Here is a 25,045-nt window from a genome sequence, read left to right on the forward strand (position 1 = left end):
CCTGGACCCTCAGATTAAAAGTCTGATGCTCTACCGACTGAGCTATCCAGGCACATGGATCACTGCCATTTGAAACTTGATTTTCACTCTACAGCACCTCCATACATGGCTACCTCACTGGTCAATAAAGGAAATGAATTACTAGTGCATTACACACATTTTGACACTGGAGACATAACTTTTTTCAGTCATTCCGTATCCAGATATAGAGATTTGCAGCATCTAGGACTTTAATGTTCACCCACTTACGGATTTGAATGTTTTGCCACATTCATGAGTGCAAACTTGCTCCCCAGTAAATACGAACATGTGCTCCTCAATGCACACACTGGGCAATGCAGTCCACTCTAAATCGACGATTAATGACATGCTCGTTTTGTGCAATGGAGTTTCAGTCAATTGGAAAACATTTTGAAAAGTTATATTGCAACAGAAGCCCAGCCTTAAAAAAGTGGATTTCACTTCTAAATGATTACACGAGGAAGGAAAGGAGACCAGATGCAAAAAAGGTGCTGTGGCTTAGTTGGTTAAAGCGCCTGTCTAGTAAACAGGAGATCCTGAGTTAGAATCTCAGCAGCGCCTGTCTGCTTTTTTTCGACCAATCTGTCTCCCCAATATTAAAACTTTGTACAAAGATTGCTATTTCATGCTATTTAGAAGCACAGTCAGGCTTGATATGTTGGCAAAGCATCCAAGAACTCTGGACTCCACTACCTTAGAGTCATATTGCCCAAGGTTGCGATGCCATCAGAAATAGCACATATTAGAATGAGCAATTCATATTTCCTGCTTAATTTTTTGTAAAAGAAGCAAAGGTACGCCTGAACAGGGACTTGAACCCTGGACCCTCAGATTAAAAGTCTGATGCTCTACCGACTGAGCTATCCAGGCACATGGATCACTGCCATTTGAAACTTGATTTTCACTCTACAGCACCTCCATACATGGCTACCTCACTGGTCAATAAAGGAAATGAATTACTAGTGCATTACACACATTTCGACACTGGAGACATAACTTTTTTCAGTCATTCCGTATCCAGATATAGAGATTTGCAGCATCTAGGACTTTAATGTTCACCCACTTACGGATTTGAATGTTTTGCCACATTCATGAGTGCAAACTTGCTCCCCAGTAAAGACGAACATGTGCTCCTCAATGCACACACTGGGCAATGCAGTCCACTCTAAATCGACGATTAATGACATGCTTGTTTTGTGCAATGGAGTTTCAGTCAATTGGAAAACATTTTGAAAAGTTATATTGCAACAGAAGCCCAGCCTTAAAAAAGTGGATTTCACTTCTAAATGATTACATGAGGAAGGAAAGGAGACCAGATGCAAAAAAGGTGCTGTGGCTTAGTTGGTTAAAGCGCCTGTCTAGTAAACAGGAGATCCTGAGTTCGAATCTCAGCAGCGCCTGTCTGCTTTTTTTCGACCAATCTGTCTCCCCAATATTAAAACTTTGTACAAAGATTGCTATTTCATGCTATTTAGAAGCACAGTCAGGCTTCATATGTTGGCAAAGCATCCAAGAACTCTGGACTCCACTACCTTAGAGTCATATTGCCCAAGGTTGCGATGCCATCAGAAATAGCACATATTAGAATGAGCAATTCATATTTCCTGCTTAATTTTTTGTAAAAGAAGCAAAGGTACGCCTGAACAGGGACTTGAACCCTGGACCCTCAGATTAAAAGTCTGATGCTCTACCGACTGAGCTATCCAGGCACATGGATCACTGCCATTTGAAACTTGATTTTCACTCTACAGCACCTCCATACATGGCTACCTCACTGGTCAATAAAGGAAATGAATTACTAGTGCATTACACACATTTTGACACTGGAGACATAACTTTTTTCAGTCATTCCGTATCCAGATATAGAGATTTGCAGCATCTAGGACTTTAATGTTCACCCACTTACGGATTTGAATGTTTTGCCACATTCATGAGTGCAAACTTGCTCCCCAGTAAATACGAACATGTGCTCCTCAATGCACACACTGGGCAATGCAATCCACTCTAAATCGACGATTAATGACATGCTCGTTTTGTGCAATGGAGTTTCAGTCAATTGGAAAACATTTTGAAAAGTTATATTGCAACAGAAGCCCAGCCTTAAAAAAGTGGATTTCACTTCTAAATGATTACATGAGGAAGGAAAGGAGACCAGATGCAAAAAAGGTGCTGTGGCTTAGTTGGTTAAAGCGCCTGTCTAGTAAACAGGAGATCCTGAGTTCGAATCTCAGCAGCGCCTGTCTGCTTTTTTTTCGACCAATCTGTCTCCCCAATATTAAAACTTTGTACAAAGATTGCTATTTCATGCTATTTAGAAGCACAGTCAGGCTTGAAATGTTGGCAAAGCATCCAAGAACTCTGGACTCCACTACCTTAGAGTCATATTGCCCAAGGTTGCGATGCCATCAGAAACAGCACATATTAGAATGAGCAATTCATATTTCCTGCTTAATTTTTTGTAAAAGAAGCAAAGGTACGCCTGAACAGGGACTTGAACCCTGGACCCTCAGATTAAAAGTCTGATGCTCTACCGACTGAGCTATCCAGGCACAGGGATCACTGCCCATTTGAAACTTGATTTTCACTCTACAGCACCTCCATACATGGCTACCTCACTGGTCAATAAAGGAAATGAATTACTAGTGCATTACACACATTTCGACACTGGAGACATAACTTTTTTCAGTCATTCCGTATCCAGATATAGAGATTTGCAGCATCTAGGACTTTAATGTTCACCCACTTACGGATTTGAATGTTTTGCCACATTCATGAGTGCAAACTTGCTCCCCAGTAAAGACGAACATGTGCTCCTCAATGCACACACTGGGCAATGCAGTCCACTCTAAATCGACGATTAATGACATGCTTGTTTTGTGCAATGGAGTTTCAGTCAATTGGAAAACATTTTGAAAAGTTATATTGCAACAGAAGCCCAGCCTTAAAAAAGTGGATTTCACTTCTAAATGATTACATGAGGAAGGAAAGGAGACCAGATGCAAAAAAGGTGCTGTGGCTTAGTTGGTTAAAGCGCCTGTCTAGTAAACAGGAGATCCTGAGTTCGAATCTCAGCAGCGCCTGTCTGCTTTTTTTCGACCAATCTGTCTCCCCAATATTAAAACTTTGTACAAAGATTGCTATTTCATGCTATTTAGAAGCACAGTCAGGCTTCATATGTTGGCAAAGCATCCAAGAACTCTGGACTCCACTACCTTAGAGTCATATTGCCCAAGGTTGCGATGCCATCAGAAATAGCACATATTAGAATGAGCAATTCATATTTCCTGCTTAATTTTTTGTAAAAGAAGCAAAGGTACGCCTGAACAGGGACTTGAACCCTGGACCCTCAGATTAAAAGTCTGATGCTCTACCGACTGAGCTATCCAGGCACATGGATCACTGCCATTTGAAACTTGATTTTCACTCTACAGCACCTCCATACATGGCTACCTCACTGGTCAATAAAGGAAATGAATTACTAGTGCATTACACACATTTTGACACTGGAGACATAACTTTTTTCAGTCATTCCGTATCCAGATATAGAGATTTGCAGCATCTAGGACTTTAATGTTCACCCACTTACGGATTTGAATGTTTTGCCACATTCATGAGTGCAAACTTGCTCCCCAGTAAATACGAACATGTGCTCCTCAATGCACACACTGGGCAATGCAGTCCACTCTAAATCGACGATTAATGACATGCTCGTTTTGTGCAATGGAGTTTCAGTCAATTGGAAAACATTTTGAAAAGTTATATTGCAACAGAAGCCCAGCCTTAAAAAAGTGGATTTCACTTCTAAATGATTACATGAGGAAGGAAAGGAGACCAGATGCAAAAAAGGTGCTGTGGCTTAGTTGGTTAAAGCGCCTGTCTAGTAAACAGGAGATCCTGAGTTAGAATCTCAGCAGCGCCTGTCTGCTTTTTTTCGACCAATCTGTCTCCCCAATATTAAAACTTTGTACAAAGATTGCTATTTCATGCTATTTAGAAGCACAGTCAGGCTTGATATGTTGGCAAAGCATCCAAGAACTCTGGACTCCACTACCTTAGAGTCATATTGCCCAAGGTTGCGATGCCATCAGAAATAGCACATATTAGAATGAGCAATTCATATTTCCTGCTTAATTTTTTGTAAAAGAAGCAAAGGTACGCCTGAACAGGAACTTGAACCCTGGACCCTCAGATTAAAAGTCTGATGCTTTACCGACTGAGCTATCCATGCACATGGATCACTGCCATTTGAAACTTGATTTTCACTCTACAGCACCTCCATACATGGCTACCTCACTGGTCAATAAAGGAAATGAATTACTAGTGCATTACACACATTTTGACACTGGAGACATAACTTTTTTCAGTCATTCCGTATCCAGATATAGAGATTTGCAGCATCTAGGACTTTAATGTTCACCCACTTACGGATTTGAATGTTTTGCCACATTCATGAGTGCAAACTTGCTCCCCAGTAAAGACGAACATGTGCTCCTCAATGCACACACTGGGCAATGCAGTCCACTCTAAATCGACGATTAATGACATGCTCGTTTTGTGCAATGGAGTTTCAGTCAATTGGAAAACATTTTGAAAAGTTATATTGCAACAGAAGCCCAGCCTTAAAAAAGTGGATTTCACTTCTGATTGATTACATGAGGAAGGAAAGGAGACCAGATGCAAAAAAGGGGCTGTGGCTTAGTTGGTTAAAGCGCCTGTCTAGTAAACAGGAGATCCTGAGTTCGAATCTCAGCAGCGCCTGTCTGCTTTTTTTTCGACCAATCTGTCTCCCCAATATTAAAACTTTGTACAAAGATTGCTATTTCATGCTATTTAGAAGCACAGTCAGGCTTGAAATGTTGGCAAAGCATCCAAGAACTCTGGACTCCACTACCTTAGAGTCATATTGCCCAAGGTTGCGATGCCATCAGAAACAGCACATATTAGAATGAGCAATTCATATTTCCTGCTTAATTTTTTGTAAAAGAAGCAAAGGTACGCCTGAACAGGGACTTGAACCCTGGACCCTCAGATTAAAAGTCTGATGCTCTACCGACTGAGCTATCCAGGCACAGGGATCACTGCCCATTTGAAACTTGATTTTCACTCTACAGCACCTCCATACATGGCTACCTCACTGGTCAATAAAGGAAATGAATTACTAGTGCATTACACACATTTCGACACTGGAGACATAACTTTTTTCAGTCATTCCGTATCCAGATATAGAGATTTGCAGCATCTAGGACTTTAATGTTCACCCACTTACGGATTTGAATGTTTTGCCACATTCATGAGTGCAAACTTGCTCCCCAGTAAAGACGAACATGTGCTCCTCAATGCACACACTGGGCAATGCAGTCCACTCTAAATCGACGATTAATGACATGCTCGTTTTGTGCAATGGAGTTTCAGTCAATTGGAAAACATTTTGAAAAGTTATATTGCAACAGAAGCCCAGCCTTAAAAAAGTGGATTTCACTTCTAAATGATTACATGAGGAAGGAAAGGAGACCAGATGCAAAAAAGGTGCTGTGGCTTAGTTGGTTAAAGCGCCTGTCTAGTAAACAGGAGATCCTGAGTTAGAATCTCAGCAGCGCCTGTCTGCTTTTTTTCGACCAATCTGTCTCCCCAATATTAAAACTTTGTACAAAGATTGCTATTTCATGCTATTTAGAAGCACAGTCAGGCTTGATATGTTGGCAAAGCATCCAAGAACTCTGGACTCCACTACCTTAGAGTCATATTGCCCAAGGTTGCGATGCCATCAGAAATAGCACATATTAGAATGAGCAATTCATATTTCCTGCTTAATTTTTTGTAAAAGAAGCAAAGGTACGCCTGAACAGGGACTTGAACCCTGGACCCTCAGATTAAAAGTCTGATGCTCTACCGACTGAGCTATCCATGCACATGGATCACTGCCATTTGAAACTTGATTTTCACTCTACAGCACCTCCATACATGGCTACCTCACTGGTCAATAAAGGAAATGAATTACTAGTGCATTACACACATTTTGACACTGGAGACATAACTTTTTTCAGTCATTCCGTATCCAGATATAGAGATTTGCAGCATCTAGGACTTTAATGTTCACCCACTTACGGATTTGAATGTTTTGCCACATTCATGAGTGCAAACTTGCTCCCCAGTAAATACGAACATGTGCTCCTCAATGCACACACTGGGCAATGCAGTCCACTCTAAATCGACGATTAATGACATGCTCGTTTTGTGCAATGGAGTTTCAGTCAATTGGAAAACATTTTGAAAAGTTATATTGCAACAGAAGCCCAGCCTTAAAAAAGTGGATTTCACTTCTAAATGATTACACGAGGAAGGAAAGGAGACCAGATGCAAAAAAGGTGCTGTGGCTTAGTTGGTTAAAGCGCCTGTCTAGTAAACAGGAGATCCTGAGTTAGAATCTCAGCAGCGCCTGTCTGCTTTTTTTCGACCAATCTGTCTCCCCAATATTAAAACTTTGTACAAAGATTGCTATTTCATGCTATTTAGAAGCACAGTCAGGCTTGATATGTTGGCAAAGCATCCAAGAACTCTGGACTCCACTACCTTAGAGTCATATTGCCCAAGGTTGCGATGCCATCAGAAATAGCACATATTAGAATGAGCAATTCATATTTCCTGCTTAATTTTTTGTAAAAGAAGCAAAGGTACGCCTGAACAGGGACTTGAACCCTGGACCCTCAGATTAAAAGTCTGATGCTCTACCGACTGAGCTATCCAGGCACATGGATCACTGCCATTTGAAACTTGATTTTCACTCTACAGCACCTCCATACATGGCTACCTCACTGGTCAATAAAGGAAATGAATTACTAGTGCATTACACACATTTCGACACTGGAGACATAACTTTTTTCAGTCATTCCGTATCCAGATATAGAGATTTGCAGCATCTAGGACTTTAATGTTCACCCACTTACGGATTTGAATGTTTTGCCACATTCATGAGTGCAAACTTGCTCCCCAGTAAAGACGAACATGTGCTCCTCAATGCACACACTGGGCAATGCAGTCCACTCTAAATCGACGATTAATGACATGCTTGTTTTGTGCAATGGAGTTTCAGTCAATTGGAAAACATTTTGAAAAGTTATATTGCAACAGAAGCCCAGCCTTAAAAAAGTGGATTTCACTTCTAAATGATTACATGAGGAAGGAAAGGAGACCAGATGCAAAAAAGGTGCTGTGGCTTAGTTGGTTAAAGCGCCTGTCTAGTAAACAGGAGATCCTGAGTTCGAATCTCAGCAGCGCCTGTCTGCTTTTTTTCGACCAATCTGTCTCCCCAATATTAAAACTTTGTACAAAGATTGCTATTTCATGCTATTTAGAAGCACAGTCAGGCTTCATATGTTGGCAAAGCATCCAAGAACTCTGGACTCCACTACCTTAGAGTCATATTGCCCAAGGTTGCGATGCCATCAGAAATAGCACATATTAGAATGAGCAATTCATATTTCCTGCTTAATTTTTTGTAAAAGAAGCAAAGGTACGCCTGAACAGGGACTTGAACCCTGGACCCTCAGATTAAAAGTCTGATGCTCTACCGACTGAGCTATCCAGGCACATAGATCACTGCCATTTGAAACTTGATTTTCACTCTACAGCACCTCCATACATGGCTACCTCACTGGTCAATAAAGGAAATGAATTACTAGTGCATTACACACATTTTGACACTGGAGACATAACTTTTTTCAGTCATTCCGTATCCAGATATAGAGATTTGCAGCATCTAGGACTTTAATGTTCACCCACTTACGGATTTGAATGTTTTGCCACATTCATGAGTGCAAACTTGCTCCCCAGTAAATACGAACATGTGCTCCTCAATGCACACACTGGGCAATGCAATCCACTCTAAATCGACGATTAATGACATGCTCGTTTTGTGCAATGGAGTTTCAGTCAATTGGAAAACATTTTGAAAAGTTATATTGCAACAGAAGCCCAGCCTTAAAAAAGTGGATTTCACTTCTAAATGATTACATGAGGAAGGAAAGGAGACCAGATGCAAAAAAGGTGCTGTGGCTTAGTTGGTTAAAGCGCCTGTCTAGTAAACAGGAGATCCTGAGTTCGAATCTCAGCAGCGCCTGTCTGCTTTTTTTTCGACCAATCTGTCTCCCCAATATTAAAACTTTGTACAAAGATTGCTATTTCATGCTATTTAGAAGCACAGTCAGGCTTGAAATGTTGGCAAAGCATCCAAGAACTCTGGACTCCACTACCTTAGAGTCATATTGCCCAAGGTTGCGATGCCATCAGAAACAGCACATATTAGAATGAGCAATTCATATTTCCTGCTTAATTTTTTGTAAAAGAAGCAAAGGTACGCCTGAACAGGGACTTGAACCCTGGACCCTCAGATTAAAAGTCTGATGCTCTACCGACTGAGCTATCCAGGCACAGGGATCACTGCCCATTTGAAACTTGATTTTCACTCTACAGCACCTCCATACATGGCTACCTCACTGGTCAATAAAGGAAATGAATTACTAGTGCATTACACACATTTCGACACTGGAGACATAACTTTTTTCAGTCATTCCGTATCCAGATATAGAGATTTGCAGCATCTAGGACTTTAATGTTCACCCACTTACGGATTTGAATGTTTTGCCACATTCATGAGTGCAAACTTGCTCCCCAGTAAAGACGAACATGTGCTCCTCAATGCACACACTGGGCAATGCAGTCCACTCTAAATCGACGATTAATGACATGCTTGTTTTGTGCAATGGAGTTTCAGTCAATTGGAAAACATTTTGAAAAGTTATATTGCAACAGAAGCCCAGCCTTAAAAAAGTGGATTTCACTTCTAAATGATTACATGAGGAAGGAAAGGAGACCAGATGCAAAAAAGGTGCTGTGGCTTAGTTGGTTAAAGCGCCTGTCTAGTAAACAGGAGATCCTGAGTTCGAATCTCAGCAGCGCCTGTCTGCTTTTTTTCGACCAATCTGTCTCCCCAATATTAAAACTTTGTACAAAGATTGCTATTTCATGCTATTTAGAAGCACAGTCAGGCTTGATATGTTGGCAAAGCATCCAAGAACTCTGGACTCCACTACCTTAGAGTCATATTGCCCAAGGTTGCGATGCCATCAGAAATAGCACATATTAGAATGAGCAATTCATATTTCCTGCTTAATTTTTTGTAAAAGAAGCAAAGGTACGCCTGAACAGGGACTTGAACCCTGGACCCTCAGATTAAAAGTCTGATGCTCTACCGACTGAGCTATCCAGGCACATGGATCACTGCCATTTGAAACTTGATTTTCACTCTACAGCACCTCCATACATGGCTACCTCACTGGTCAATAAAGGAAATGAATTACTAGTGCATTACACACATTTTGACACTGGAGACATAACTTTTTTCAGTCATTCCGTATCCAGATATAGAGATTTGCAGCATCTAGGACTTTAATGTTCACCCACTTACGGATTTGAATGTTTTGCCACATTCATGAGTGCAAACTTGCTCCCCAGTAAATACGAACATGTGCTCCTCAATGCACACACTGGGCAATGCAGTCCACTCTAAATCGACGATTAATGACATGCTCGTTTTGTGCAATGGAGTTTCAGTCAATTGGAAAACATTTTGAAAAGTTATATTGCAACAGAAGCCCAGCCTTAAAAAAGTGGATTTCACTTCTAAATGATTACATGAGGAAGGAAAGGAGACCAGATGCAAAAAAGGTGCTGTGGCTTAGTTGGTTAAAGCGCCTGTCTAGTAAACAGGAGATCCTGAGTTAGAATCTCAGCAGCGCCTGTCTGCTTTTTTTCGACCAATCTGTCTCCCCAATATTAAAACTTTGTACAAAGATTGCTATTTCATGCTATTTAGAAGCACAGTCAGGCTTGATATGTTGGCAAAGCATCCAAGAACTCTGGACTCCACTACCTTAGAGTCATATTGCCCAAGGTTGCGATGCCATCAGAAATAGCACATATTAGAATGAGCAATTCATATTTCCTGCTTAATTTTTTGTAAAAGAAGCAAAGGTACGCCTGAACAGGGACTTGAACCCTGGACCCTCAGATTAAAAGTCTGATGCTTTACCGACTGAGCTATCCATGCACATGGATCACTGCCATTTGAAACTTGATTTTCACTCTACAGCACCTCCATACATGGCTACCTCACTGGTCAATAAAGGAAATGAATTACTAGTGCATTACACACATTTTGACACTGGAGAAATAACTTTTTTCAGTCATTCCGTATCCAGATATAGAGATTTGCAGCATCTAGGACTTTAATGTTCACCCACTTACGGATTTGAATGTTTTGCCACATTCATGAGTGCAAACTTGCTCCCCAGTAAATACGAACATGTGCTCCTCAATGCACACACTGGGCAATGCAATCCACTCTAAATCGACGATTAATGACATGCTCGTTTTGTGCAATGGAGTTTCAGTCAATTGGAAAACATTTTGAAAAGTTATATTGCAACAGAAGCCCAGCCTTAAAAAAGTGGATTTCACTTCTAAATGATTACATGAGGAAGGAAAGGAGACCAGATGCAAAAAAGGTGCTGTGGCTTAGTTGGTTAAAGCGCCTGTCTAGTAAACAGGAGATCCTGAGTTCGAATCTCAGCAGCGCCTGTCTGCTTTTTTTTCGACCAATCTGTCTCCCCAATATTAAAACTTTGTACAAAGATTGCTATTTCATGCTATTTAGAAGCACAGTCAGGCTTCATATGTTGGCAAAGCATCCAAGAACTCTGGACTCCACTACCTTAGAGTCATATTGCCCAAGGTTGCGATGCCATCAGAAATAGCACATATTAGAATGAGCAATTCATATTTCCTGCTTAATTTTTTGTAAAAGAAGCAAAGGTACGCCTGAACAGGGACTTGAACCCTGGACCCTCAGATTAAAAGTCTGATGCTCTACCGACTGAGCTATCCAGGCACATGGATCACTGCCATTTGAAACTTGATTTTCACTCTACAGCACCTCCATACATGGCTACCTCACTGGTCAATAAAGGAAATGAATTACTAGTGCATTACACACATTTTGACACTGGAGACATAACTTTTTTCAGTCATTCCGTTTCCAGATATAGAGATTTGCAGCATCTAGGACTTTAATGTTCACCCACTTACGGATTTGAATGTTTTGCCACATTCATGAGTGCAAACTTGCTCCCCAGTAAATACGAACATGTGCTCCTCAATGCACACACTGGGCAATGCAATCCACTCTAAATCGACGATTAATGACATGCTCGTTTTGTGCAATGGAGTTTCAGTCAATTGGAAAACATTTTGAAAAGTTATATTGCAACAGAAGCCCAGCCTTAAAAAAGTGGATTTCACTTCTAAATGATTACATGAGGAAGGAAAGGAGACCAGATGCAAAAAAGGTGCTGTGGCTTAGTTGGTTAAAGCGCCTGTCTAGTAAACAGGAGATCCTGAGTTCGAATCTCAGCAGCGCCTGTCTGCTTTTTTTTCGACCAATCTGTCTCCCCAATATTAAAACTTTGTACAAAGATTGCTATTTCATGCTATTTAGAAGCACAGTCAGGCTTGAAATGTTGGCAAAGCATCCAAGAACTCTGGACTCCACTACCTTAGAGTCATATTGCCCAAGGTTGCGATGCCATCAGAAACAGCACATATTAGAATGAGCAATTCATATTTCCTGCTTAATTTTTTGTAAAAGAAGCAAAGGTACGCCTGAACAGGGACTTGAACCCTGGACCCTCAGATTAAAAGTCTGATGCTCTACCGACTGAGCTATCCAGGCACAGGGATCACTGCCCATTTGAAACTTGATTTTCACTCTACAGCACCTCCATACATGGCTACCTCACTGGTCAATAAAGGAAATGAATTACTAGTGCATTACACACATTTCGACACTGGAGACATAACTTTTTTCAGTCATTCCGTATCCAGATATAGAGATTTGCAGCATCTAGGACTTTAATGTTCACCCACTTACGGATTTGAATGTTTTGCCACATTCATGAGTGCAAACTTGCTCCCCAGTAAAGACGAACATGTGCTCCTCAATGCACACACTGGGCAATGCAGTCCACTCTAAATCGACGATTAATGACATGCTTGTTTTGTGCAATGGAGTTTCAGTCAATTGGAAAACATTTTGAAAAGTTATATTGCAACAGAAGCCCAGCCTTAAAAAAGTGGATTTCACTTCTAAATGATTACATGAGGAAGGAAAGGAGACCAGATGCAAAAAAGGTGCTGTGGCTTAGTTGGTTAAAGCGCCTGTCTAGTAAACAGGAGATCCTGAGTTCGAATCTCAGCAGCGCCTGTCTGCTTTTTTTCGACCAATCTGTCTCCCCAATATTAAAACTTTGTACAAAGATTGCTATTTCATGCTATTTAGAAGCACAGTCAGGCTTGATATGTTGGCAAAGCATCCAAGAACTCTGGACTCCACTACCTTAGAGTCATATTGCCCAAGGTTGCGATGCCATCAGAAATAGCACATATTAGAATGAGCAATTCATATTTCCTGCTTAATTTTTTGTAAAAGAAGCAAAGGTACGCCTGAACAGGGACTTGAACCCTGGACCCTCAGATTAAAAGTCTGATGCTTTACCGACTGAGCTATCCATGCACATGGATCACTGCCATTTGAAACTTGATTTTCACTCTACAGCACCTCCATACATGGCTACCTCACTGGTCAATAAAGGAAATGAATTACTAGTGCATTACACACATTTTGACACTGGAGACATAACTTTTTTCAGTCATTCCGTATCCAGATATAGAGATTTGCAGCATCTAGGACTTTAATGTTCACCCACTTACGGATTTGAATGTTTTGCCACATTCATGAGTGCAAACTTGCTCCCCAGTAAAGACGAACATGTGCTCCTCAATGCACACACTGGGCAATGCAGTCCACTCTAAATCGACGATTAATGACATGCTCGTTTTGTGCAATGGAGTTTCAGTCAATTGGAAAACATTTTGAAAAGTTATATTGCAACAGAAGCCCAGCCTTAAAAAAGTGGATTTCACTTCTGATTGATTACATGAGGAAGGAAAGGAGACCAGATGCAAAAAAGGGGCTGTGGCTTAGTTGGTTAAAGCGCCTGTCTAGTAAACAGGAGATCCTGAGTTCGAATCTCAGCAGCGCCTGTCTGCTTTTTTTTCGACCAATCTGTCTCCCCAATATTAAAACTTTGTACAAAGATTGCTATTTCATGCTATTTAGAAGCACAGTCAGGCTTGAAATGTTGGCAAAGCATCCAAGAACTCTGGACTCCACTACCTTAGAGTCATATTGCCCAAGGTTGCGATGCCATCAGAAACAGCACATATTAGAATGAGCAATTCATATTTCCTGCTTAATTTTTTGTAAAAGAAGCAAAGGTACGCCTGAACAGGGACTTGAACCCTGGACCCTCAGATTAAAAGTCTGATGCTCTACCGACTGAGCTATCCAGGCACAGGGATCACTGCCCATTTGAAACTTGATTTTCACTCTACAGCACCTCCATACATGGCTACCTCACTGGTCAATAAAGGAAATGAATTACTAGTGCATTACACACATTTCGACACTGGAGACATAACTTTTTTCAGTCATTCCGTATCCAGATATAGAGATTTGCAGCATCTAGGACTTTAATGTTCACCCACTTACGGATTTGAATGTTTTGCCACATTCATGAGTGCAAACTTGCTCCCCATTAAAGACGAACATGTGCTCCTCAATGCACACACTGGGCAATGCAGTCCACTCTAAATCGACGATTAATGACATGCTTGTTTTGTGCAATGGAGTTTCAGTCAATTGGAAAACATTTTGAAAAGTTATATTGCAACAGAAGCCCAGCCTTAAAAAAGTGGATTTCACTTCTAAATGATTACATGAGGAAGGAAAGGAGACCAGATGCAAAAAAGGTGCTGTGGCTTAGTTGGTTAAAGCGCCTGTCTAGTAAACAGGAGATCCTGAGTTCGAATCTCAGCAGCGCCTGTCTGCTTTTTTTCGACCAATCTGTCTCCCCAATATTAAAACTTTGTACAAAGATTGCTATTTCATGCTATTTAGAAGCACAGTCAGGCTTCATATGTTGGCAAAGCATCCAAGAACTCTGGACTCCACTACCTTAGAGTCATATTGCCCAAGGTTGCGATGCCATCAGAAATAGCACATATTAGAATGAGCAATTCATATTTCCTGCTTAATTTTTTGTAAAAGAAGCAAAGGTACGCCTGAACAGGGACTTGAACCCTGGACCCTCAGATTAAAAGTCTGATGCTCTACCGACTGAGCTATCCAGGCACATGGATCACTGCCATTTGAAACTTGATTTTCACTCTACAGCACCTCCATACATGGCTACCTCACTGGTCAATAAAGGAAATGAATTACTAGTGCATTACACACATTTTGACACTGGAGACATAACTTTTTTCAGTCATTCGTATCCAGATATAGAGATTTGCAGCATCTAGGACTTTAATGTTCACCCACTTACGGATTTGAATGTTTTGCCACATTCATGAGTGCAAACTTGCTCCCCAGTAAATACGAACATGTGCTCCTCAATGCACACACTGGGCAATGCAGTCCACTCTAAATCGACGATTAATGACATGCTCGTTTTGTGCAATGGAGTTTCAGTCAATTGGAAAACATTTTGAAAAGTTATATTGCAACAGAAGCCCAGCCTTAAAAAAGTGGATTTCACTTCTAAATGATTACATGAGGAAGGAAAGGAGACCAGATGCAAAAAAGGTGCTGTGGCTTAGTTGGTTAAAGCGCCTGTCTAGTAAACAGGAGATCCTGAGTTAGAATCTCAGCAGCGCCTGTCTGCTTTTTTTCGACCAATCTGTCTCCCCAATATTAAAACTTTGTACAAAGATTGCTATTTCATGCTATTTAGAAGCACAGTCAGGCTTGATATGTTGGCAAAGCATCCAAGAACTCTGGACTCCACTACCTTAGAGTCATATTGCCCAAGGTTGCGATGCCATCAGAAATAGCACATATTAGAATGAGCAATTCATATTTCCTGCTTAATTTTTTGTAAAAGAAGCAAAGGTACGCCTGAACAGGGACTTGAACCCTGGACCCTCAGATTAAAAGTCTGATGCTCTACCGACTGAGCTATCCATGCACATGGATCACTGCCATTTGAAACTTGATTTTCACTCTACAGCACCTCCATACATGGCTACCTCACTGGTCAATAAAGGAAATGAATTACTAGTGCATTACACACATTTTGACACTGGAGACATAACTTTTTTCAGTCATTCCGTATCCAGATATAGAGATTTGCAGCATCTAGGACTTTAATGTTCACCCACTTACGGATTTGAATGTTTTGCCACATTCATGAGTGCAAACTTGCTCCCCAGTAAATACGAACATGTGCTCCTCAATGCACACACTGGGCAATGCAGTCCACTCTAAATCGACGATTAATGACATGCTCGTTTTGTGCAATGGAGTTTCAGTCAATTGGAAAACATTTTGAAAAGTTATATTGCAACAGAAGCCCAGCCTTAAAAAAGTGGATTTCACTTCTAAATGATTACACGAGGAAGGAAAGGAGACCAGATGCAAAAAAGGTGCTGTGGCTTAGTTGGTTAAAGCGCCTGTCTAGTAAACAGGAGATCCTGAGTTAGAATCTCAGCAGCGCCTATTTGCTTTTTTTCGACCAATCTGTCTCCCCAATATTAAAACTTTGTACAAAGATTGCTATTTCATGCTATTTAGAAGCACAGTCAGGCTTGATATGTTGGCAAAGCATCCAAGAACTCTGGACTCCACTACCTTAGAGTCATATTGCCCAAGGTTGCGATGCCATCAGAAATAGCACATATTAGAATGAGCAATTCATATTTCCTGCTTAATTTTTTGTAAAAGAAGCAAAGGTACGCCTGAACAGGGACTTGAACCCTGGACCCTCAGATTAAAAGTCTGATGCTCTACCGACTGAGCTATCCAGGCACAGGGATCACTGCCCATTTGAAACTTGATTTTCACTCTACAGCACCTCCATACATGGCTACCTCACTGGTCAATAAAGGAAATGAATTACTAGTGCATTACACACATTTTGACACTGGAGACATAACTTTTTTCAGTCATTCCGTATCCAGATATAGAGATTTGAAGCATCTAGGACTTTAATGTTCACCCACTTACGGATTTGAATGTTTTGCCACATTCATGAGTGCAAACTTGCTCCCCAGTAAAGACGAACATGTGCTCCTCAATGCACACACTGGGCAATGCAGTCCACTCTAAATCGACGATTAATGACATGCTCGTTTTGTGCAATGGAGTTTCAGTCAATTGGAAAACATTTTGAAAAGTTATATTGCAACAGAAGCCCAGCCTTAAAAAAGTGGATTTCACTTCTGATTGATTACATGAGGAAGGAAAGGAGACCAGATGCAAAAAAGGGGCTGTGGCTTAGTTGGTTAAAGCGCCTGTCTAGTAAACAGGAGATCCTGAGTTCGAATCTCAGCAGCGCCTGTCTGCTTTTTTTTCGACCAATCTGTCTCCCCAATATTAAAACTTTGTACAAAGATTGCTATTTCATGCTATTTAGAAGCACAGTCAGGCTTGAAATGTTGGCAAAGCATCCAAGAACTCTGGACTCCACTACCTTAGAGTCATATTGCCCAAGGTTGCGATGCCATCAGAAACAGCACATATTAGAATGAGCAATTCATATTTCCTGCTTAATTTTTTGTAAAAGAAGCAAAGGTACACCTGAACAGGGACTTGAACCCTGGACCCTCAGATTAAAAGTCTGATGCTCTACCGACTGAGCTATCCAGGCACAGGGATCACTGCCCATTTGAAACTTGATTTTCACTCTACAGCACCTCCATACATGGCTACCTCACTGGTCAATAAAGGAAATGAATTACTAGTGCATTACACACATTTCGACACTGGAGACATAACTTTTTTCAGTCATTCCGTATCCAGATATAGAGATTTGCAGCATCTAGGACTTTAATGTTCACCCACTTACGAATTTGAATGTTTTGCCACATTCATGAGTGCAAACTTGCTCCCCAGTAAATACGAACATGTGCTCCTCAATGCACACACTGGGCAATGCAGTCCACTCTAAATCGACGATTAATGACATGCTCGTTTTGTGCAATGGAGTTTCAGTCAATTGGAAAACATTTTGAAAAGTTATATTGCAACAGAAGCCCAGCCTTAAAAAAGTGGATTTCACTTCTAAATGATTACATGAGGAAGGAAAGGAGACCAGATGCAAAAAAGGTGCTGTGGCTTAGTTGGTTAAAGCGCCTGTCTAGTAAACAGGAGATCCTGAGTTAGAATCTCAGCAGCGCCTGTCTGCTTTTTTTCGACCAATCTGTCTCCCCAATATTAAAACTTTGTACAAAGATTGCTATTTCATGCTATTTAGAAGCACAGTCAGGCTTGAAATGTTGGCAAAGCATCCAAGAACTCTGGACTCCACTACCTTAGAGTCATATTGCCCAAGGTTGCGATGCCATCAGAAATAGCACATATTAGAATGAGCAATTCATATTTCCTGCTTAATTTTTTGTAAAAGAAGCAAAGGTACGCCTGAACAGGGACTTGAACCCTGGACCCTCAGATTAAAAGTCTGATGCTCTACCGACTTAGCTATCCAGGCACAGGGATCACTGCCCATTTGAAACTTGATTTTCACTCTACAGCACCTCCATACATGGCTACCTCACTGGTCAATAAAGGAAATGAATTACTAGTGCATTACACACATTTTGACACTGGAGACATAACTTTTTTCAGTCATTCCGTATCCAGATATAGAGATTTGCAGCATCTAGGACTTTAATGTTCACCCACTTACGGATTTGAATGTTTTGCCACATTCATGAGTGCAAACTTGCTCCCCAGTAAAGACGAACATGTGCTCCTCAATGCACACACTGGGCAATGCAGTCCACTCTAAATCGACGATTAATGACATGCTCGTTTTGTGCAATGGAGTTTCAGTCAATTGGAAAACATTTTGAAAAGTTATATTGCAACAGAAGCCCAGCCTTAAAAAAGTGGATTTCACTTCTGATTGATTACATGAGGAAGGAAAGGAGACCAGATGCAAAAAAGGGGCTGTGGCTTAGTTGGTTAAAGCGCCTGTCTAGTAAACAGGAGATCCTGAGTTCGAATCTCAGCAGCGCCTGTCTGCTTTTTTTTCGACCAATCTGTCTCCCCAATATTAAAACTTTGTACAAAGATTGCTATTTCATGCTATTTAGAAGCACAGTCAGGCTTGAAATGTTGGCAAAGCATCCAAGAACTCTGGACTCCACTACCTTAGAGTCATATTGCCCAAGGTTGCGATGCCATCAGAAACAGCACATATTAGAATGAGCAATTCATATTTCCTGCTTCTTTTTTGTAAAAGAAGCAAAGGTACGCCTGAACAGGGACTTGAACCCTGGACCCTCAGATTAAAAGTCTGATGCTCTACCGACTGAGCTATCCAGGCACAGGGATCACTGCCCATTTGAAACTTGATTTTCACTCTACAGCACCTCCATACATGGCTACCTCACTGGTCAATAAAGGAAATGAATTACTAGTGCATTACACACATTTCGACACTGAAGACATAACTTTTTTCAGTCATTCCGTATCCAGATATAGAGATTTGCAGCATCTAGGACTTTAATGTTCACCCACTTACGGATTTGAATGTTTTGCCACATTCATGAGTGCAAACTTGCTCCCCAGTAAAGACGAACATGTGCTCCTCAATGCACACACTGGGCAATGCAGTCCACTCTAAATCGACGATTAATGACATGCTTGTTTTGTGCAATGGAGTTTCAGTCAATTGGAAAACATTTTGAAAAGTTATATTGCAACAGAAGCCCAGCCTTAAAAAAGTGGATTTCACTTCTAAATGATTACATGAGGAAGGAAAGGAGACCAGATGCAAAAAAGGTGCTGTGGCTTAGTTGGTTAAAGCGCCTTTCTAGTAAACAGGAGATCCTGAGTTCGAATCTCAGCAGCACCTGTCTGCTTTTTTTTCGACCAATCTGTCTCCCCAATATTAAAACTTTGTACAAAGATTGCTGTTTCATGCTATTTAGAAGCACAGTCAGGCTTGAAATGTTGGCAAAGCATCCAAGAACTCTGGACTCCACTACCTTAGAGTCATATTGCCCAAGGTTGCGATGCCATCAGAAATAGCACATATTAGAATGAGCAATTCATATTTCCTGCTTATTTTTTTGTAAAAGAAGCAAAGGTACGCCTGAACAGGGACTTGAACCCTGGACCCTCAGATTAAAAGTCTGATGCTCTACCGACTGAGCTATCCAGGCAGATGGATCACTGCCATTTGAAACTTGATTTTCACTCTACAGCACCTCCATACATGGCTACCTCACTGGTCAATAAAGGAAATGAATTACTAGTGCATTACACACATTTTGACACTGGAGACATAACTTTTTTCAGTCATTCCGTATCCAGATATAGAGATTTGCAGCATCTAGGACTTTAATGTTCACCCACTTACGGATTTGAATGTTTTGCCACATTAATGAGTGCAAACTTGCTCCCCAGTAAAGACGAACATGTGCTCCTCAATGCACACACTGGGCAATGCAGTCCACTCTAAATCGACGATTAATGACATGCTCGTTTTGTGCAATGGAGTTTCAGTCAATTGGAAAACATTTTGAAAAGTTATATTGCAACAGAAGCCCAGCCTTAAAAAGTGGATTTCACTTCTAAATGATTACATGAGGAAGGAAAGGAGACCAGATGCAAAAAAGGTGCTGTGACTTAGTTGGTTAAAGCGCCTGTCTAGTAAACAGGAGATCCTGAGTTCGAATCTCAGCAGCGCCTGTCTGCTTTTTTTTCGACCAATCTGTCTCCCCAATATTAAAACTTTGTACAAAGATTGCTATTTCATGCTATTTAGAAGCACAGTCAGGCTTGAAATGTTGGCAAAGCATCCAAGAATTCTGGACTCCACTACCTTAGAGTCATATTGCCCAAGGTTGCGATGCCATCAGAAATAGCACATATTAGAATGAGCAATTCATATTTCCTGCTAAATTTTTTGTAAAAGAAGCAAAGATACGCCTGAACAGGGACTTGAACCCTGGACCCTCAGATTAAAAGTCTGATGCTCTACCTACTGAGCTATCCAGGCACAGGGATCACTGCCCATTTGAAACTTGATTTTCACTCTACAGCACCTCCATACATGGCTACCTCACTGGTCAATAAAGGAAATGAATTACTAGTGCATTACACACATTTTGACACTGGAGACATAACTTTTTTCAGTCATTCCGTATCCAGATATAGAGATTTGCAGCATCTAGGACTTTAATGTTCACCCACTTACGGATTTGAATGTTTTGCCACATTCATGAGTGCAAACTTGCTCCCCAGTAAAGACGAACATGTGCTCCTCAATGCACACACTGGGCAATGCAGTCCACTCTAAATCGACGATTAATGACATGCTCGTTTTGTGCAATGGAGTTTCAGTCAATTGGAAAACATTTTGAAAAGTTATATTGCAATAGAAGCCCAGCCTTAAAAAAGTGGATTTCACTTCTAAATGATTACATGAGGAAGGAAAGGAGACCAGATGCAAAAAAGGTGCTGTGGCTTAGTTGGTTAAAGCGCCTGTCTAGTAAACAGGAGATCCTGAGTTCGAATCTCAGCAGCGCCTGTCTGCTTTTTTTTCGACCAATCTGTCTCCCCAATATTAAAACTTTGTACAAAGATTGCTATTTCATGCTATTTAGAAGCACAGTCAGGCTTGAAATGTTGGCAAAGCATCCAAGAACTCTGGACTCCACTACCTTAGAGTCATATTGCCCAAGGTTGCGATGCCATCAGAAATAGCACATATTAGAATGAGCAATTCATATTTCCTGCTTAATTTTTTGTAAAAGAAGCAAAGGTACGCCTGAACAGGGACTTGAACCCTGGACCCTCAGATTAAAAGTCTGATGCTCTACCGACTGAGCTATCCAGGCAGATGGATCACTGCCATTTGAAACTTGATTTTCACTCTACAGCACCTCCATACATGGCTACCTCACTGGTCAATAAAGGAAATGAATTACTAGTGCATTACACACATTTTGACACTGGAGACATAACTTTTTTCAGTCATTCCGTATCCAGATATAGAGATTTGCAGCATCTAGGACTTTAATGGTCACCCACTTACGGATTTGAATGTTTTGCAACATTCATGAGTGCAAACTTGCTCCCCAGTAAAGACGAACATGTGCTCCTCAATGCACACACTGGGCAATGCAGTCCGCTCTAAATCGACGATTAATGACATGCTCGTTTTGTGCAATGGAGTTTCAGTCAATTGGAAAACATTTTGAAAAGTTATATTGCAACAGAAGCCCAGCCTTAAAAAAAGTGGATTTCACTTCTAAATGATTACATGAGGAAGGAAAGGAGACCAGATGCAAAAAAAGGTGCTTGGCTTAGTTGGTTAATGCGCCTGTTTAGTAAACAGGAGGTCCTGAGGTCGAATCTCAGCAGCGCCTCTCTGCTTTTTTTTTTCGACCAATCTGTCTCCCAAATATTAAAACTTTGTACAAAGATTGCTATTTCATGCTATTTAGAAGCACAGTCAGGCTTGAAATGTTGGCAAAGCATCCAAGAACTCTGGACTCCACTACCTTAGAGTCATATTGCCCAAGGTTGCGATGCCATCAGAAATAGCACATATTAGAATGAGCAATTCATATTTCCTGCTTAATTTTTTGTAAAAGAAGCACAGGTACGCCTGAACAGGGACTTGAACCCTGGGCCCTCAGATTAAAAGTCTGATGCTCTACCGACTGAGCTATCCGGACACAAGGATCACTGCTATTTGAAACTTGATTTTCACTCTACAGCACCTCCATACATGGCTACCTCACTGGTCAATAAAGGAAATGAATTACTAGTGCATTACACACATTTTGACACTGGAGACATAACTTTTTTTCAGTCATTCCGTATCCAGATATAGAGATTTGCAGCATCTAGGACTTTAATGTTCACCCACTTACGGATTTGAATGTTTTGCCACATTCATGAGTGCAAACTTGCTCCCCAGTAAAGACGAACATGTACTCCTCAATGCACACACTGGGCAATGCAGTCCACTCTAAATCGACGATTAATGACATGCTCGTTTTGTGCAATGGAGTTTCAGTCAATTGGAAAACATTTTGAAAAGTTATATTGCAATAGAAGCCCAGCCTTAAAAAAGTGGATTTCACTTCTAAATGATTACATGAGGAAGGAAAGGAGACCAGATGCAAAAAAGGTGCTGTGGCTTAGTTGGTTAAAGCGCCTGTCTAGTAAACAGGAGATCCTGAGTTCGAATCTCAGCAGCGCCTGTCTGCTTTTTTTTCGACCAATCTGTCTCCCCAATATTAAAACTTTGTACAAAGATTGCTATTTCATGCTATTTAGAAGCACAGTCAGGCTTGAAATGTTGGCAAAGCATCCAAGAACTCTGGACTCAACTACCTTAGAGTCATATTGCCCAAGGTTGCGATGCTATCAGAAATAGCACATATTAGAATGAGCAATTCATATTTCCTGCTTAATTTTTTGTAAAAGAAGCAAAGGTACGCCTGAACAGGGACTTGAACCCTGGACCCTCAGATTAAAAGTCTGAAGCTCTACCGACTGAGCTATGCAGGCACAGGGATCACTGCCCATTTGAAACTTGATTTTCACTCTACAGCACCGCCATACATGGCTACCTCAATGGTCAATAAAGGAAATGAATTACTAGTGCATTACACACATTTTGACACTGGAGACATAACTTTTTTCAGTCATTCCGTATCCAGATATTGAGATTTGGAGCATCTAGGACTTAAATGTTCACCCACTTACGGATTTGAATGTTTTGCCACATTCATGAGTGCAAAATTGCTCCCCAGTAAAGGCGAACATGTGCTCCTCAATACACACACTGGGCAATGCAGTCCACTCTAAATCAACGATTAATGACATGCTCGTTTTGTGCAATGGAGTTTCAGTCAATTGGAAAACATTTTGTAAAGTTATATTGCAACAGAAGCCCAGCCTTAAAAAAAGTGGATTTCACTTCTAAATGATTACATGAGGAAGGACAGGAGATCAGATGCAAAAGAGGTGCTGTGGCTTAGTTGGTTAAAGTGCCTGTCTAGTAAACAGGAGATCCTGAGTTTGAATCTCAGCAGTGCCTGTCTGCTTTTTTTTCGACCAATCTGTCTCCCCAATATTAAAACTTTGTACAAAGATTGTTATTTCATGCTATTTAGAAGCACAGTCAGGCTTGAAATGTTGGCAAAGCATCCAAGAATTCTGGACTCCACTACCTTAGAGTCATATTGCCCAAGGTTGCGATGCCATCAGAAATAGCACATATTAGAATGAGCAATTCATATTTCCTGCTAAATTTTTTGTAAAAGAAGCAAAGATACGCCTGAACAGGGACTTGAACCCTGGACCCTCAGATTAAAAGTCTGATGCTCTACCGACTGAGCTATCCAGGCACAGGGATCACTGCCCATTTGAAACTTGATTTTCACTCTACAGCACCTCCATACATGGCTACCTCACTGGTCAATAAAGGTAATGAATTACTAGTGCATTACACACATTTTGACACTGGAGACATAACTTTTTTCAGTCATTCCGTATCCAGATATAGAGATTTGCAGCATCTAGGACTTTAATGTTCACCCACTTACGGATTTGAATGTTTTGCCACATTAATGAGTGCAAACTTGCTCCCCAGTAAAGACGAACATGTGCTCCTCAATGCACACACTGGGCAATGCAGTCCACTCTAAATCGACTATTAATGACATGCTCGTTTTGTGCAATGGAGTTTCAGTCAATTTGAAAACATTTTGAAAAGTTATATTGCAACAGAAGCCCAGCCTTAAAAAAGTGGATTTCACTTCTAAATGATTACATGAGGAAGGAAAGGAGACCAGATGCAAAAAAGGTGCTGGTGCTTAGTTGGTTAAAGCGCCTGTCTAGTAAACAGGAGATCCTGAGTTCGAATCTCAGCAGCGTCTGTCTGCTTTTTTTCGACCAATCTGTCTCCCCAATATTAAAACTTTGTACAAAGATTGCTATTTCATGCTATTTAGAAGCACAGTCAGGCTTGATATGTTGGCAAAGCATCCAAGAACTCTGGACTCCACTACCTTAGAGTCATATTGCCCAAGGTTGTGATGCCATCAGAAATAGCACATATTAGAATGAGCAATTCATATTTCCTGCTTAATTTTTTGTAAAAGAAGCAAAGGTACGCCTGAACAGGGACGTGAACCCTGGACCCTCAGATTAAAAGTCTGATGCTCTACCGACTGAGCTATCCAGGCAGATGGATCACTGTCATTTGAAACTTGATTTTCACTCTACAGCACCTCCATACATGGCTACCTCACTGGTCAATAAAGGAAATGAATTACTAGTGCATTACACACATTTTGACACTGGAGACATAACTTTTTTCAGTCATTCCGTATCCAGATATAGAGATTTGCAGCATCTAGGACTTTAATGTTCACCCACTTACGGATTTGAATGTTTTGCCACATTCATGAGTGCAAAATTGCTCCCCAGTAAAGGCGAACATGTGCTCCTCAATACACACACTGGGCAATGCAGTCCACTCTAAATCAACGATTAATGACATGCTCGTTTTGTGCAATGGAGTTTCAGTCAATTGGAAAACATTTTGTAAAGTTATATTGCAACAGAAGCCCAGCCTTAAAAAAAGTGGATTTCACTTCTAAATGATTACATGAGGAAGGACAGGAGATCAGATGCAAAAGAGGTGCTGTGGCTTGGTTAAAGCGCCTGTCTAGTAAACAGGAGATCCTGAGTTCGAATCTCAGCAGCGCCTGTCTGCTTTTTTTTCGACCAATCTGTCTCCCCAATATTAAAACTTTGTACAAAGATTGTTATTTCATGCTATTTAGAAGCACAGTCAGGCTTGAAATGTTGGCAAAG

General features: G+C 40.9%; 12 non-coding genes across 12 annotated transcripts; all 12 read left to right on the plus strand.

Annotated features, from left to right (window-relative positions):
• The first annotated feature begins 1,347 nt into the window (after window positions 1-1,347).
• TRNAT-AGU (transfer RNA threonine (anticodon AGU)) lies at window positions 1,348-1,421 on the plus strand. The gene has a single exon. It is a non-coding gene; the product is annotated as a tRNA-Thr (tRNA).
• Window positions 1,422-2,186: 765 nt separating this feature from the next.
• On the plus strand, window positions 2,187-2,260 carry TRNAT-AGU (transfer RNA threonine (anticodon AGU)). The gene has a single exon. It is a non-coding gene; the product is annotated as a tRNA-Thr (tRNA).
• A 767-nt stretch (window positions 2,261-3,027) lies between these two features.
• On the plus strand, window positions 3,028-3,101 carry TRNAT-AGU (transfer RNA threonine (anticodon AGU)). The gene has a single exon. It is a non-coding gene; the product is annotated as a tRNA-Thr (tRNA).
• Window positions 3,102-7,224: 4,123 nt separating this feature from the next.
• On the plus strand, window positions 7,225-7,298 carry TRNAT-AGU (transfer RNA threonine (anticodon AGU)). Its single transcript has one exon. It is a non-coding gene; the product is annotated as a tRNA-Thr (tRNA).
• A 765-nt stretch (window positions 7,299-8,063) lies between these two features.
• On the plus strand, window positions 8,064-8,137 carry TRNAT-AGU (transfer RNA threonine (anticodon AGU)). Its single transcript has one exon. It is a non-coding gene; the product is annotated as a tRNA-Thr (tRNA).
• A 767-nt stretch (window positions 8,138-8,904) lies between these two features.
• On the plus strand, window positions 8,905-8,978 carry TRNAT-AGU (transfer RNA threonine (anticodon AGU)). The gene has a single exon. It is a non-coding gene; the product is annotated as a tRNA-Thr (tRNA).
• A 1,604-nt stretch (window positions 8,979-10,582) lies between these two features.
• On the plus strand, window positions 10,583-10,656 carry TRNAT-AGU (transfer RNA threonine (anticodon AGU)). The gene has a single exon. It is a non-coding gene; the product is annotated as a tRNA-Thr (tRNA).
• A 766-nt stretch (window positions 10,657-11,422) lies between these two features.
• Window positions 11,423-11,496, plus strand: TRNAT-AGU (transfer RNA threonine (anticodon AGU)). Its single transcript has one exon. It is a non-coding gene; the product is annotated as a tRNA-Thr (tRNA).
• Window positions 11,497-12,263: 767 nt separating this feature from the next.
• On the plus strand, window positions 12,264-12,337 carry TRNAT-AGU (transfer RNA threonine (anticodon AGU)). Its single transcript has one exon. It is a non-coding gene; the product is annotated as a tRNA-Thr (tRNA).
• Window positions 12,338-13,943: 1,606 nt separating this feature from the next.
• TRNAT-AGU (transfer RNA threonine (anticodon AGU)) lies at window positions 13,944-14,017 on the plus strand. Its single transcript has one exon. It is a non-coding gene; the product is annotated as a tRNA-Thr (tRNA).
• A 6,644-nt stretch (window positions 14,018-20,661) lies between these two features.
• Window positions 20,662-20,735, plus strand: TRNAT-AGU (transfer RNA threonine (anticodon AGU)). Its single transcript has one exon. It is a non-coding gene; the product is annotated as a tRNA-Thr (tRNA).
• A 1,610-nt stretch (window positions 20,736-22,345) lies between these two features.
• On the plus strand, window positions 22,346-22,419 carry TRNAT-AGU (transfer RNA threonine (anticodon AGU)). The gene has a single exon. It is a non-coding gene; the product is annotated as a tRNA-Thr (tRNA).
• Window positions 22,420-25,045: the final 2,626 nt, after the last annotated feature.

This window comes from Ambystoma mexicanum, unplaced genomic scaffold (assembly GCF_040938575.1).
Source record: "Ambystoma mexicanum isolate Mex_15411 unplaced genomic scaffold, UKY_AmexF1_1 Mex_scaf1, whole genome shotgun sequence".
Classification (NCBI taxonomy): domain Eukaryota; kingdom Metazoa; phylum Chordata; class Amphibia; order Caudata; family Ambystomatidae; genus Ambystoma; species Ambystoma mexicanum.